The 14,290-nt window shown below is 44.0% G+C and overlaps 1 protein-coding gene across 1 annotated transcript in view; it reads right to left on the bottom strand.

Moving 5' to 3' along the window:
• Positions 1-14,072, bottom strand: part of B4GALNT2 (beta-1,4-N-acetyl-galactosaminyltransferase 2 (SID blood group)) — a 76,242-nt gene extending 62,170 nt beyond the window's left edge. Inside the window, exon 1 of the mRNA XM_055576128.1 lies at positions 13,922-14,072. The gene's annotated coding sequence lies outside the window, so the exon portion shown is untranslated. The remainder of the gene's footprint in view (positions 1-13,921) is intronic.
• Positions 14,073-14,290: the final 218 nt, after the last annotated feature.

Genomic DNA, 14,290 nt, shown 5'->3' with positions numbered 1-14,290 from the left:
ATCCCCAGGTAGAGCCGGGGGACCAAGTATTAGTAAAGACCTGGCAAGAAAAAGGGAGTCCAAGCCAGCTGTCCGAGAAATGGACAGGACCATATCAGGTTGTCCTAGTAATTTCAAATGCTGTGAAGGTGAAGGGTCTATCTGCCTGGGTCCACAATTCTAGAATAAAACCCTATGGCCTACAGGAAGGGGAGACGGGGACTGAGACTCCAAAACCAGAGGACAACTATTCCTGTGAACCTGTTGAAGATCTCAGACTCTTGTTCAGGCGGAACCCCATCAACTCTCCCTCAGATAAGTAAAAATGCATCATATGATGTTCTTCCTATTTCTAATCATGTCTCCCTGTATGGCTATTAATCTCTCCCTAAACGAGGCATATACACTTGCAAACCACACTGCTTCTCAACTCAACCTAACCAGCCCCTGCTGGATCTGCATTAATGGCAGAAGTTGGAGGTATGTCCAACCTATCCCAGGGTATCAATGGCCCACCCTTCCAGCTGAGCTACATGCTGTTACCCAGCGCACCCCATCTGGTCGTGGTATGGCCTTTTTGGGAAAAAGGGGGAAAAAACTTCATGCCTTGGTATCAGCAACAACTGTCTATATTTACCCCCTCGATAACATCTGCAATCCCACCTGAGCCCTTATTTTCTCTCTTGACTAACATTCCCCAAGTGACCTTCCCTATCTAAAAAGCGACTCCCTGACAGGGGTGTCAGTGGGAAATCTAGGTAACTCACAATGTGCGGTGACCTTCACTGTTGAAACTGATGGGAAAAACTGGGACCTAGAAATTTCACTAGGGTATTACGATTTAGCCAAAGTCTGGGAACTAGAGGTTCTGGCAGAACTGACACACTATACCTATCCCCGAACATGAGGCTCTCCTCGGATGCTATTAAGCATTCTCGAAAATCCATGTTCTGTTCTGGATGACCAAAGAACCACACCTGTTCATCCTGGTTTCTAAATCGGGCAAGCAACTCTGACCCCTGTTATTCCCTTGTAGGGGTACCCACCCTGAAAACCTAACCCTATGGTGGGAGCCTAAACGAAATACTCTCTACCTTGAGGACAGAACCAGGATGCCTCACAACACTTGAATCCCTTCCTAAATGCCCTCACTGCTGCTGGTTTTGCAGCAAGTGGGGTGACGGTCTCCTCCCAGCTGCTAAAGAACTGCCCCTGTTCCATTATGCCATGCTCCAGTTGTAAGGCAGATGGAAATCTTGTTCCTCTTTGGCAAACCCGTTTTGCTGCCCAGCTTAAACCCAGTCATGGTGTCTATTTCATATGTGGGGATAAAGCTTATTTATCCCTACCACCTTTTTGGTCAGGAACTTGCTCCCTAGGGTATGTTACACCCCACATAGATCTGGCCTGGAGTAATACCTCTTTGCCTTTACCAGTATATACCAACCAGAGGATACGTCGCATGGTAATACTTACCCCTCTTTTCCTGACATTAGGACTGACTGCTGGTTTGACAGGAGCTGCCATGGGGGGAACTTCTTTACATAAATTTCAGCAGCTTTCTACTGACACTGCTGTATCCATAGAAAAAATGGCGAGGACCCTCCAACGCCTACAATCCCAGTTAGACTCCCTAGCTGCAATGGTCCTACAAAATCGTCAGGCCCTAGATTTACTGACTGCAGGACAGAGGGGCACTTGTCTCTATCTAAAGGAAGAATGCTGTTTTTATTACAACTAGTCTGGGAAGGTCCAAGAAGATATCAAGGGACTTTTGGAACAGGCCACAAAGATCCGGGATTTGAGTTCAACAAGTATATGGAGTTCTCTTTATTTCCCTTCTTGGCTCCTACTGTTCATGGGTCCAGTGATAACTATCTTATTAGGCCTCCCTATTTGGCCCCTGTATACTCCAACTCCTTACAAAGTTTATTTCCAGCAGACTCCAGCAGTTTCAAACTAAATTGCTGTTACTACAAGGGTGGAAGCTGGTTTCAGATGTGGAACACCCCAACTTAGATCAGGTAGAGAGAGACTTCTGCTCTGCTAGGCAGGCCTACGCCCATGCACAGCAGGAAGAAGTTACAGAAGAAAGAGACCTCTGCCCCAATTCCCAAGAAGTATCTTGAGTACGAAGTCTCTCAGAGGGGAGCTGTTAGGGGAAGCACACTGATTGAAACCGCCCACCCCAGCCAGGCACCATAGTAACCACTTGCATGAGTTGTTTTATGACAGGAGATCCTGATAAGGAATACGGAACTAATAAGCCATCACCAACCGGAAGAGTTCGGGAAAGGTCTAGAGGAGACACCGTGTGTCCGTCCACTTCCCAGAATCCCTCTCACTAGCATCCATCTTGGCTGAGAGATGCGTGCACCACCAGGAAAGACTCTGAATTAGAATGATTGGCCAAAGACCACCCGGAAACTAATCCCATCACCATAAAACCCGACATTGTGAGCCACGCGGCAGAGCAGTTCTCTCCTGGGTTCCCTTACCCTACTGCTCTCCACCCGGGTGCCCTTTCCAATAAAATCTCTTGCTTGGTCAGCACGTGTCTCCTTGGACAATTCTTTTCTAAGTGTTAGACAAGAGCCCGCTCTTGGGGTCCTGTAGGGCCCTTCCCCACTTCCTACAACACTACCTCCAAACATTCTCACAGAGCTTGCTATGACATTCTTAGTATACCAGTTTATCTACCTTGGGATTTCTCTGATAGCTCAGTTGGTAAAGAATCTGCCTGCAATGCAGGAGACCCCAGTTCGATTTCTGGGTCAGGAAGATCCACTGGAGAAGGGATAGGCTACCCACTCCAGTATTCTTGGGCTTCCCTTGTGGCTCAGCCTGTAAAGAATCTGCCTGCAATGCAGGAGACCTGAATTCAATGCCTGGGTTGGGAAGATCCCCTGGAGAAAGGAAAGGCTACCCAACTCCAGTACCTGGAGAATTCCATGAACGGTATAGTCCATGGGGTTGCAAAGGGTCAGTCATGACTGAGCGACTTTCACTTCACTGCACTTATCTACCTTATTGGTTTTCCAGCTCTACTTTTTTATGTATGTATATGTATAACTGAATCATTTTGCTGTATACCTGAAACATTGTAAATCAACTATACTTCAATAAAAAGCAAAATAAAATAACTGCCAAAATGGATAATATAGGAACAAAAGATCTCAAATTACTAAAAGAATCAAAGACACAGAGGAAACAGTAAGTATTCGAGTACTGGAGAAGAGGGACTGGGACAGAGGAATACTTGAAGAAAAATGACTGAAAATTTTCAGAACTAATGAAGGAGCTTTTGTGAAGTTCTATTTAAGCCACAAGGAAGAAAATTAAACATAAATACACACCAAAAAGCATTATAGTAAAAATTAAAACATAAGGAGAATCAGGGCTAGAGTCACGCTTGGGTATCAGCTACTGCCTGAGTGCAGTGGAGTCCTCCAAAAGTAACTGCTGACGTTAGTCACTGGCTGTGGCCCTCACGACACAGTACTAGGTTAGTGACATGCATCAGACTGACCTACACAACTGTTAGATCCATGCATGCCCGCAAGCTAGGGGGAGGTTTAGGAGACCTCTGTTACAGGAGTAACAGCTATAGAAACTATCAAGGGACCTGAATTCTAGTCTTGGCACTGCCTCTGACCTTCTCAGTGACTTACTCTGGTTCCATGAAAAAACTAGTCTTTTCCACTTGATAGCTTTGGTGGCTTTTTAAAGATTTGTTTTATTTGAAAAGTGGAATACCTGCTATGTCACTCTTTTGCACGAGTGAACAACTTACACTGTAATGAGGGAGATGGGCTGTGAAGATGATAAACATAGCTTTTTAATCGTAGTAAAGTAATGAAAATGGTTGCCTTCTCTCCCCAGTCACACAAAATTGGTGAGGCATTACTACTTAAAGAGGAACCAGAGCTTCTGCCCAACTGTCAATCTTGATAAAACATGGATCTCGGTCAGTGAGGAGACACAGGTAAACACTGCCAAGAACAAGACTGGGGTGAGTCCTAGCATGGGTGTGGTGCGATTGGGCTACTCAGAAGTTCTGGGGAATGGGAAGTTCCCAAAGCAGCCTGGTCACGATGGCCAAATTCTTCAGCAGAAGAGCTGAGGAGATTTAAGGTGTGGGTGGGGCTTTTGTCCTGGTAGCTGGAAGCCATATGGTCGGAGATGCATAAAGTTGAACAAGTGCTTTTCAAAAAACAAATAAAATACAAGAAGATAATCTTAAAAGCAGCCATAAAAGATTACCTTTAAAGGAAGTTGCTAGTTAATTTTCCAACAGAATATATGGTGCCGGGGGCCAGCACGGGAGTTCCCACCCATGACAAGGTCATGCGGGAGAGCCCTGACGGGCAAGGCGAGTCAGGGCTTGAGGGCCTCCCCCCTCAGGATTTGCCTGAGTATCTACCCCAAAACCAGAATCTGTCTGTTTTACTATTTCATGACTTTCACCAACTCTTCTGACATTAACGGGGGGCTATCCCCAACCACCTTTCTCTGTAAGAAAATCAACTTAAAACTCTAGTTAATAAGTCTCCTGGGCATAATAGGGGTGTTTCAGTTCTAACCCCTCTGATGACTTTCTAGCTTGCCTGGCAGGTTTGTTTGGACTCCTGCAGCTACGCATGTGATTGTTCACAGCTTCCCAACCACGAGAGGCACGGGAAGCTTAAGATATTCTAACAATGCAGAGCTTCTCAGAGAGTTAAAATTGTTAGAACTAGTAGAGGATTTCTTTGTTGAGCTAATGCTTGTTGCCAAGTATCCATATCCCTTACCTACTGTGTCCCTGGGAGTGTATTGATTAATATAGTTGGTATATAGAAATGTAAGTAGTAGCTTTAATATTTGTAACCTTGGACCCTTGAGTTAATTCTTTTCTTGTTATAGCCCACCACACTTTTGCCCTATAGGAATGCAACTTTATCTAATGCTTTCAGAGGGTGGCGCCTGACTTTAGAATAATCACCTTTAGAGAAAAATAAGTTTTCTGAAGAAAGGGTCATAAAATGTTAACAAGCCTCCTGGCCAGAAGATGATGTAAATCACCTAAAGCTTTTGCATATGATAAGTTTGCAGAAAGAAAGCCTGGCTTCGATAAGGATCAAGGACTGCTGACCTTGCATGACTCTACCCCCACCCCCCAACCATTATCCTCTATGCACAACTTAAGGTATAAAAACTACTTTGGAAAATAAAGTGTGGGCCATGCTCATCAGGCTTGGGCTCCCCATGTCGTTCTTTCTCTTTCCTTTTCCTTTTCAGGCTGATTCCCTGGAGCGCAGGGGCCCTCTGCATTCACTTTCCTGCCTGGGCTTCTAAGACCCACTTGAGAAGGTGCCTAAGGTGGGGCACCTTCAGCTATTCGAGAGGGCGCCTGCAGCCTATGTGAACAGAGCAAGTCCTGTGCTGGGGCTTTATTGGCTTTCTGCGTAAACCAAGGAATATCAGCCTCTTTTCTCTCCTCTATTTTCTTAACTGCAAAATTCTTTCCTTATCTCTTTCTCTATTTCTCTCAGTTGCCGACGCCATCCTCCCGAGGGAATCCCTGGATCCAACCGGGGCAGGACCCCGGCAATATGAGAAGCCAGAGATACTGAAATATCTTTGATATCACCAGGACTATTAAAAAATGAAGGTGCCCATAAAGGTGTTTCTAGACAAGCAACATTTGAGGGAACTGATCACCAGCATACTTGTACTAAAATAACTACTAAAGGTAAATTACTCCAGAAGGAAGATCATAAAGAAATAAGGAAGAGAAATAAAACTGAAAAGTGGGTAAGTCTAGATGACTACTGACTATAAAAATAGTACTGTTTTGTTTAGTAACAGTAAGAAACAATAAGAAAATCATAAAACACAACAGAACCAAAAAAGGGTAAAGTAATGACATGTAAGTCAGGAAACGAGTAAGCAGACTAAAAGTGTTTCGAGGTCTTTACATTTCCCTGGGAAGAAGATTAAAAAAAACAAGTAAGGACTTCCCTGGTGGTCCAGCGGTTAAGACTCTGCTCTTCCAATGTAGGCAGCATGAGTTTGATCACTGATTGGGGAACTGAGATCCCACATGCCACATGGCACAGCCAAAAAATGAAAATAAATAAAATGAGAATTAAATAATTTTTAAAAACAACATTTTAGACTTTGGTAGGTCAAGAACCTTATAATCTATAGTGTAACTACTGCAGAAATAAAATACAGATAATAAAGCTAATAGACAGGAAAATGGGATAATTAAAAAAAAATCAATTCCAAACGTGCAAGAAGAGAGAAAAGAATATAGACCAGGCAGAACAAATAGAAAGCACTCACTGAGATGTTAGATTTAAGCAACTATATCAATAATTGTTGCTATTCAGTCACTAAGTCATGTCCAACTCTTTGTGACCCCCATGGACTGCAGCACGCCAGGTTTCTCTGTCCTCCACTACTCCCCAAGTTTGCTCAAATTCATGTTCATTGAGTCAGTGATGCTATCTAACCATCTCATCCAATAATTACATAAATTGATTAAAGGCTCCAATTAAAACCTAAGGTAATCAGACTAGATGCTAAAAAGAAATCCAAATATATGTGGTTTGCAAGAGATACATCAAAACAAAATGATATAGAAATGTTGAGAGTAAAAAGGAATAAATACACTAAGTGTAACCAAGATAAAGTTGCTATCTCTATATTAATATTAAAGGAAGTTGACTTAATTAATATCAAGTTAAGCCTACTTCATTTGATATTAATATAGAGATATCAAGCAAAACCACAGATAGAGGAATACCTCATTATAAAATACTCAGCTCACAGAAAGAGATTACAATTCTTTATTCTAATAACATACCCTTAAAATATATAAGGCAAAATACTGAAAGAATTACAAGGAGAAACAGACATATTCACAATCATGGTGAGAGAGACTTTAACCTGATCAACAAAGTAATCAAAAAATTAATAAGCATTTAGATGATTTGAAGCAGACAATCAGCAAACAATATAAATGGACTATATAAAGCCCTACATGTAATGACTGCAGAATATGAATTTCTTCCAAACATACACAGAACATTTACAAAAACTGAACATATGCTGGGTCATTAAACAAGTGTCCAAAATTTCAAAGAATTTCAATAATATAGAGTATATTTTCTAACCCTAATGCAATTAAGTTGGCAGTGAACAATAAAAAGATAACTAGAAAATCCTTGCTTTTAAAAATTCAGAAATGCACTTCTAAATAACCATGGGTCAAAGAAAAAAATCACGATGGAAATTAACATTCATTTGAATTACATGACAGTGAAAATACCACAAATCAACACCACTGGAAAGCAGCTAAAAACCAATACTCACAAAGAAATTTATGCCTTTGAATATCACTATGCATTGGAGAAGGAAATGGCAACCCACTCCAGTATTCTTGCCTGGAGAATCCCAGGGACAGGGGAGTCTGGTGGGCTGCCGTCTATGGGGTCGCACAGAGTCGGACATGACTGAAGCAACTTAGCATAGCATAGCATTAGAAAAGAAGAAAATCTGAGAGTCAGGAAGTCAAGCATCTACCTCAGAAATTAGAAAAAGATCAGTTAAATTAAGCTCAAAATAAAGTAGGAAGAAGAAAATAATAAATATGAGAGCAGAAAATAATGAAATAGGGAACATATACTTCAAAGTATCATCAAAGCCAAAGCTGTTTTACTTTAAAAGTGAAAGTGTTAGTTGGACTCTTTGTGACCCTCATGTACTGTAGCCCACCAGACTCCTCTGTCCATGGGATTCTCCAGGCAAGAATACTGGAGTGGGTTGCCCTTCCCTTCTCCAGAGGATCTTCCCTGGATTGAACCAGGGTCTCCTGCATTGCAGGTGGATTCTTTACCATCCGAGCCATCAGGGAATCCCTTATAAAAGTAATAAGCTCACTGGAAGGAATTAAGATAAAAACAACAGCAGGCACAAATCACCAAAGTCAGGAATGTTGAGAGCATCACTTGAAACTTGAAGCTATTAAGGAAGTAATAAGAGAATATAAATGAGTAATTTTGTGACACTAAACTTGAAAATTTAGAGAAAATAAGCAAGTTCTTAGAGAAGAATACAGTTTTAAAAAACTGACACAAGGAAAAATAGAAAATTCTGAATAATTCTATAAGCCAAATTTTCATTTTCAGTTGACTTCCTATTCTTCCAAAGAATAGGAAAAAAACTACAACTTATGAAACAGCATAAACATTTCACCAAAACCTTACAAAGGTATAAGAAAGAAAGAGGGACTTTCCTGGTGGTCCCGTGGCTAAGACTCTAAGCTCCCAATGCAGGAGACCCAAGTTTGATCCCTGGTGGGGGAATGAGATTCCACACACCACAACTAAGAGCTCTAATGTCACAACTAAGGCCCACAGCAGCCAAATAAATAAAAACAAATATTAAAAAAAAATGTTTTAAAGAAAAAAATCACAGCCAGTCTCATTCATGAAAATAAACACCAAAGTCCTGTGGTAGCCAGTCTCCGCGGTGGCCTTTGGATGGTCTCAGCTCCCAAGCAGTCACACCTTTGTGTAGCCCTTTCCACCCTGGCCAATAACAGCACAGAGTGGAAGAAGCCCCTTCCCACACGAGTCTGGGTGGCCAGTATGAAAACAACATAGGTCACTTCTGAGACTTCTAATGAAAGACTCTGTGACTATCACCTTGGTGACACATTCTCAGAGGATCTGCTCTGGAAAAGCCCACTGCTATGCTGTGAGTTGCCCATGCAGAGCCACGTGGGGAGGAACTAAAGTCCCCAGCCAACAGGCACTTGAGTGAGCTAGGAAGTGGATCCAGCCATCAGCCCCAGTAGAGTCTTCAACTCATCACAGTTATTTCATTAAAATGTGTTATGTTTCCATTGGATAGGTTTATGATTATTATTTTTAGTGGCTTTATGTATTTTTAGATTTTTCACAGCTTTAATTTTTAATATGGTGATAGGAATAGATACAACCCACCTAAACAAAAGTTCTCTGGGGTCCTCAATAATTTCTAAGCATAAAAGGGTCCTGAGACCAAAAAGACCAAGAATTGCTGATCTAAGTTCTAAGCAATAACTATGGTTCTTGATAATATAGATGAGCTTTCACAAGGACTTATAGTACAATACAGGGAATATAGCCAATATTTTATAATAAATATAAATGGAATATAATCTTTAAAATTCATCAGTCACTATAGAAAAGACCCTGATGCTGGGAAAGATTGAAGGCAGGAGGAGAAGTGGATGACAAAGGACGAGATGGTTGGATCGCGTCACCAACTCAATGGACATGAGTCCAGCAAGCTCTGGGAGGTAGTGAAGGACAGGAAAGCTTGGCATGCTGCAGTCCCTGGGGTGTGAAAGAGTCAGACACCACTGAGGAACTGAACAACAAAATGTTGCACACTTGAAACTTATCGTACATCAACTATGCCGCAATAAAAATTTTAATAAGATAATAATAATACAGATGAGCTTCAAATTAGCACATTACTTATCTTTAATAAAAGTTATTTTATGTGCAAGTTAATCTGAAGAACTCACAGGCACAGGCACAGCTGGTTCCCAACACATACCTGGCTCAGCTACATAGATTCACAGGAGTAAATGTTCAATCAGAATAAGTATTCAGAATTCCTCAAGCCCATTTCTCCATTTAAGCAACAGATGTAAAATAGACACCAATAACACAATGATTTTAAAGATACAACCAAGCTTCTGGTTACTTCTATCTTTAGTGGTGACCACTTGAGTTTTTCATTTGTGTTTAAAATTTAAAATAGCAAAAACAGTGCAAACTGCCAAGTATATTTTGTTTGGTATGAATTTACCAAAACTAAGATCATGGCATCTGGTCCCATCACTTCATGGGAAATAGATGGGGAAACGGTGGAAACAGTGTCAGACTTTATTTTTCTGGGCTCCAAAATCACTGCAGATGGTGACTGCAGCCATGAAATTAAAAGACGCTTACTCCTTGGAAGGAAAGTTATGACCAACCTAGACAGCATATTCAAAAGCAGAGACATTACTTTGCCAACAAAGTTCCGTCTAGTCAAGGCTATGGTTTTTCCAGTGGTCATGTATGGATGTGAGAGTTGGACTGTGAAGAAGGCTGAGTGCCAAAGAATTGGTGCTTTTGAACTGTGGTGTTGGAGAAGACTCTTGAGAGTCCCTTGGACTGCAAGGAGATCCAACCAGTCCATCCTAAAGGAGATTAGTCCTGGGTGTTCATTGGAAGGACTGATGCTGAAGGTGAAACTCCAGTACTTTGGCCACCTCATGCAAAGAGTTGACTCATTGGAAAAGACTCTGATGCTGGGAGGGATTGGGGGCAGGAGGAGAAGGGGATGACAGAGGATGAGATGGTTGGATGGCATCACCAACTCAATGGACATGAGTTTGGGTGAACTCCAGGAGTTGGTGCTGGACAGGGAGGCCTGGCATGCTGCAATTCGTGGGGTCACAAAGAGTCGGGCATGACTGAGCAACTGAACTGAACTGAACTGAATTAATTCATATATAAATTATTTTACCCAATTTGAATATCTTTAAAAATTGCTGTTTATTTCTAATTGTCTGCAAATGAAAAGAAAGCAAGACAATAGTAATTATCATTGGTATTATATATTATTACTGAAGATAATTCTGTCCTGTAGAGAAGGGTATTAAAAAATGATCAACTGATGATGTCAAATATGCTAGAGTCATAACTTCTCCAAGAGGTCAGGACAGTTGTATTCCCCATACCTGGTATAATGCCTCTCACATGGTAAGATTATCAAACTTTTGTGGAATGAAATGCTATGAATAAATCAAAAAAGTACTGACTATCCTCAGAGTTAGATTCCAACCTGCTCCTTTCAATGTAGCCCTTGGACAACCTTTATTCTCCATTTCCACAACTGTAGCTTGGACATGACACTTCAAAGAGTGCTGAGGTGAACTCTAGTGGTACAATCTAGAACAGGGCCTATTCATAACAAATAAGTGCTCCACAGTGGATGACAGGAATTTACCGACCAACATTTACTGAGTTTCACTGCATGCTACTATGGCGATTGTTTCTTGGGTAGGTAGGGTGTGTTCACTTTCACTTTTCACTTTCATGCATTGGAGAAGGAAATGGCAACCCACTCCAGTGTTCTTGCCTGGAGAATCCCGGGGACGGGGAAGCCTGGTGGGCTGCCGTCTATGGGGTCGCACAGAGTCGGGCACGACTGAAGCGACTCAGCAGTAGCAGTAGCACGGTGTGTTGGAGTGAACTATCCTATCACAGAGGGACAAAAATTAGAAATACCTATTTCAGAGTCAGGTATTTTTTTAATAAAAAAGAAAACTAAAAAGGCAAAGGTTAAAAGAAATAGTGGCAGATTCATGTTTATATATGGCAAAACCAATACAATACTGTAAAGTTAAAAAAATAAAATTAAATTAAAAAAGAAAGAAAGAAATAGTTTCTTCTGAGGAAAAAACTTTAGTTCCCCAAGGCCACACGAGTCAGCAGCCTTACTATTACAGAGGTATAAACATAGCAAAAATATCAGGCAAAACCCAGACCTTTTGTTCACAATTCCAGCAGTCCATATGTGAAGGGAAAGTCAAGTTTGTTGAGGACTTGCCAGCTTTAAATTCCTTGGCACCAGTTGGGAGCCTGGTGCCAGGGCTCCTTCTCGAGAACTCATCAAGGAATGTGGGATGAGGGAAGTCTCTGGCTAAGGAAGGGGAGAGGTCTTTCTGCGATGAAAGGGCTACCTCCTCTCCTCGCTCAGCCACAAAAGTGAAGGTGAAAGTGTTAGTCACTCAGTTGTGTCAGATTTCTTGCGACCCCCATGGAGGAGGCTCCTCTGTCCGTGGGATTCCCCAGGCAAGAATACCGAGTGGGTAGCCATTCCTTTCTCCAGGGGGTCTTCCTCACCCAGAGATCCAACCTGGGTCTCCCGCATTGCAAGCGGATCCTTTACCATCTGAGCCACCAGGGAAGCGCTTACAAACTGCGCTTCATGTTAATGCCCATAAAACATCATCCCACCAACACGTTTTTGTATTGCCGGAAGATGCCTTCCTTGTTAGCATTAAATCATCGTTTTAGTTTTGAAAAATACAAAGAAAGTAAACTTTGGGGATAAAAAGGCACAAATTGTATTTCCGATCCTTCTTCCTGGTTTATAAAAACTAAATTGAGCCCTCCAAGTCTATTTTTTCCCCTGTTAATTATTACGCTATTCCTTAGAGGATTTAGCACCCGGAGCCACAAAATAAACACTTACTCTGCCTCGAGATTGTCGCCTGGACCTGAGAACCGACTTTTCAAAATCTCTGACTCCTAAACCCCAGGCTGTTTTCTGAAGCTGCATAAGGGACGCAGCCGCAGTTTCTGACAGCCCAGAGCTGGCAGCCCAGAGCTGGCGGTCTCCGCGCCGGGGTTCTACACCCCGGGGAAGCACACCTCCCAGCCCTGTTCAGAGACTTCGGGTTCCAGGCCGCTCTCGCACGCTCGGCAACACCGCGCTACGCACTCCAAGCTCGAGAAGCAACCTCCACGTCAAATTTCCATTTCCACTTCTAAAACCAGTGTTCCCAGAGCGCAGCGGTCGAGAACATGCAAGGGTTCTCATCAGTGTCCCCAGGCACTGTCTCCTAGCTGCCCCACCTAAGTAGGGGGCGGACTGGACTAAATTTAGAGACCGGCTGCCCCCTCCCTTGATCCTGGCGTCCGCGGGCCCCGCACTTGGCCGCTCTCCGAAGGCGCGTCTGGCTGGCCAAGACTGACCTCTGCTCCAGAGACACTCACCCGAACGAAGTCATCACGAATCCCGCCGCCTCGGACGCCCTGGGCTGGTGGAGCCCGGCAGCCTCCCAGCAGATTGTCCAGCCCTAGGCACCAACCCGGGGTTGAGAAAGCCGCGAGAGCTTGGGTCGAACCCGCCCACTTCACCACCAACCCCCGCCCATCTCCTGGGTCTTGTCCTGAGCACAGCTTGGCGCCAGCATCTTTGTGGTCTTTGGGGGACAACTGAACCTTTTAGGATCTTAGATCCCCGATCAGGGATGGAACTCAGTGTCCCTTCCAACGGAAGCTCCAAAGTCCTAAACACTGGTTGCTGCTGCTAAGTCGCTTCAGTCGTGTCCGACTCTGTGCGACCCCATAGACGGCAGCCCACCAGGCTCCCCCATCCCTGGGATTCTCCAGGCAAGAACACTGGAGTGGGCTGCCATTTCCTTCTCCAATGTACGAAAGTGAGAAGTGAAAGGGAAGTCACTCAGTCGTGTCCAACTCTCAGCGACCCCATGGACTGAAGCCTACCAGGCTGCTCCGTCCATGGAATTTTCCAGGCAAAAGAGTACTGGAGTGGGGTGCCACTGCCTTCTCCGCCTAACCATTGGACCACCAAGGAATTCCCGAGGTCACAGTAATGACATAGTCCCTGCCTATGATAGATATTAGGCACAAACGCTTTATTTACGTGGTACCATTTATTCGTCACAACAGCCCTAAGAGACCAGTGCAGTTACTAGCCCCACTTTTAGGACGGGGAAGCTGAGGCGAAGTAGGGTGATCAGTTGAATGGAAGAACTGGGATTTGAACGGAGTCTGGATGACTCGGAAGCCCCTGACAAGTGGTGCAGTTTCTCTCCCTTGGACGCGGAGCCCCCAAGATGGCCAGACTTCCTCTTGTTGGCCCGAGTTGATTAAAAAAAGGGGGGGGGGGCCTCTCCGTGGAGAACCGCGTGGACTCAACGTTTTTTGCCCGTGGCGCCCGCACTTCCCTTCTCCTGCCTAGGTCACCTGCCTCGGGCTGTCGGAGCCCGTCCTTGCACCGCGTCACTCCCAATCTCTCACTCCCAATCTCTGTGACACTTTTTGGTGGGTAGACGGAGCACCCTCTCCACCAGAAAGAATAAAATCCCCGCGCCCACCTCTAGGCTCCCTACGACCGCGGCCTCTCACTTTCCGCCCTGTTGAAACGGTATCCATCCAACTCGTCCGCGAGCCTCACAAGCTCCCGCGCAGCTCACATTTGAGTTCGCGGAGATCCGTCTTGCCCCACCTCCACCGCGCTCCGCACTCCACATCCCCGCCCCACCGGAACTGTTCTGGCGAAAGGTTGGGGGAGGAAAGCTGCAGTTGGTCAAGTCCCTCTAACACTCTTGTACAGCCACGTAATGCATGTGTCTGGAAGAGTCTGGTGGATTTCAGGTGAAATTAGCGTTTGCCCATCCCTTTTCAGCCAGGTGCGGTGCTGGGCGGCTCCCTGTAGTTCACCTCAAGTGTGATTGTATTGTATT

Source organism: Bubalus kerabau, chromosome 4 (genome assembly GCF_029407905.1).
Source record: "Bubalus kerabau isolate K-KA32 ecotype Philippines breed swamp buffalo chromosome 4, PCC_UOA_SB_1v2, whole genome shotgun sequence".
NCBI lineage: Eukaryota > Metazoa > Chordata > Mammalia > Artiodactyla > Bovidae > Bubalus > Bubalus kerabau.
Note: the sequence above shows the minus strand (reverse complement) of the source record. Positions and strands in the feature narration are given on the sequence as shown.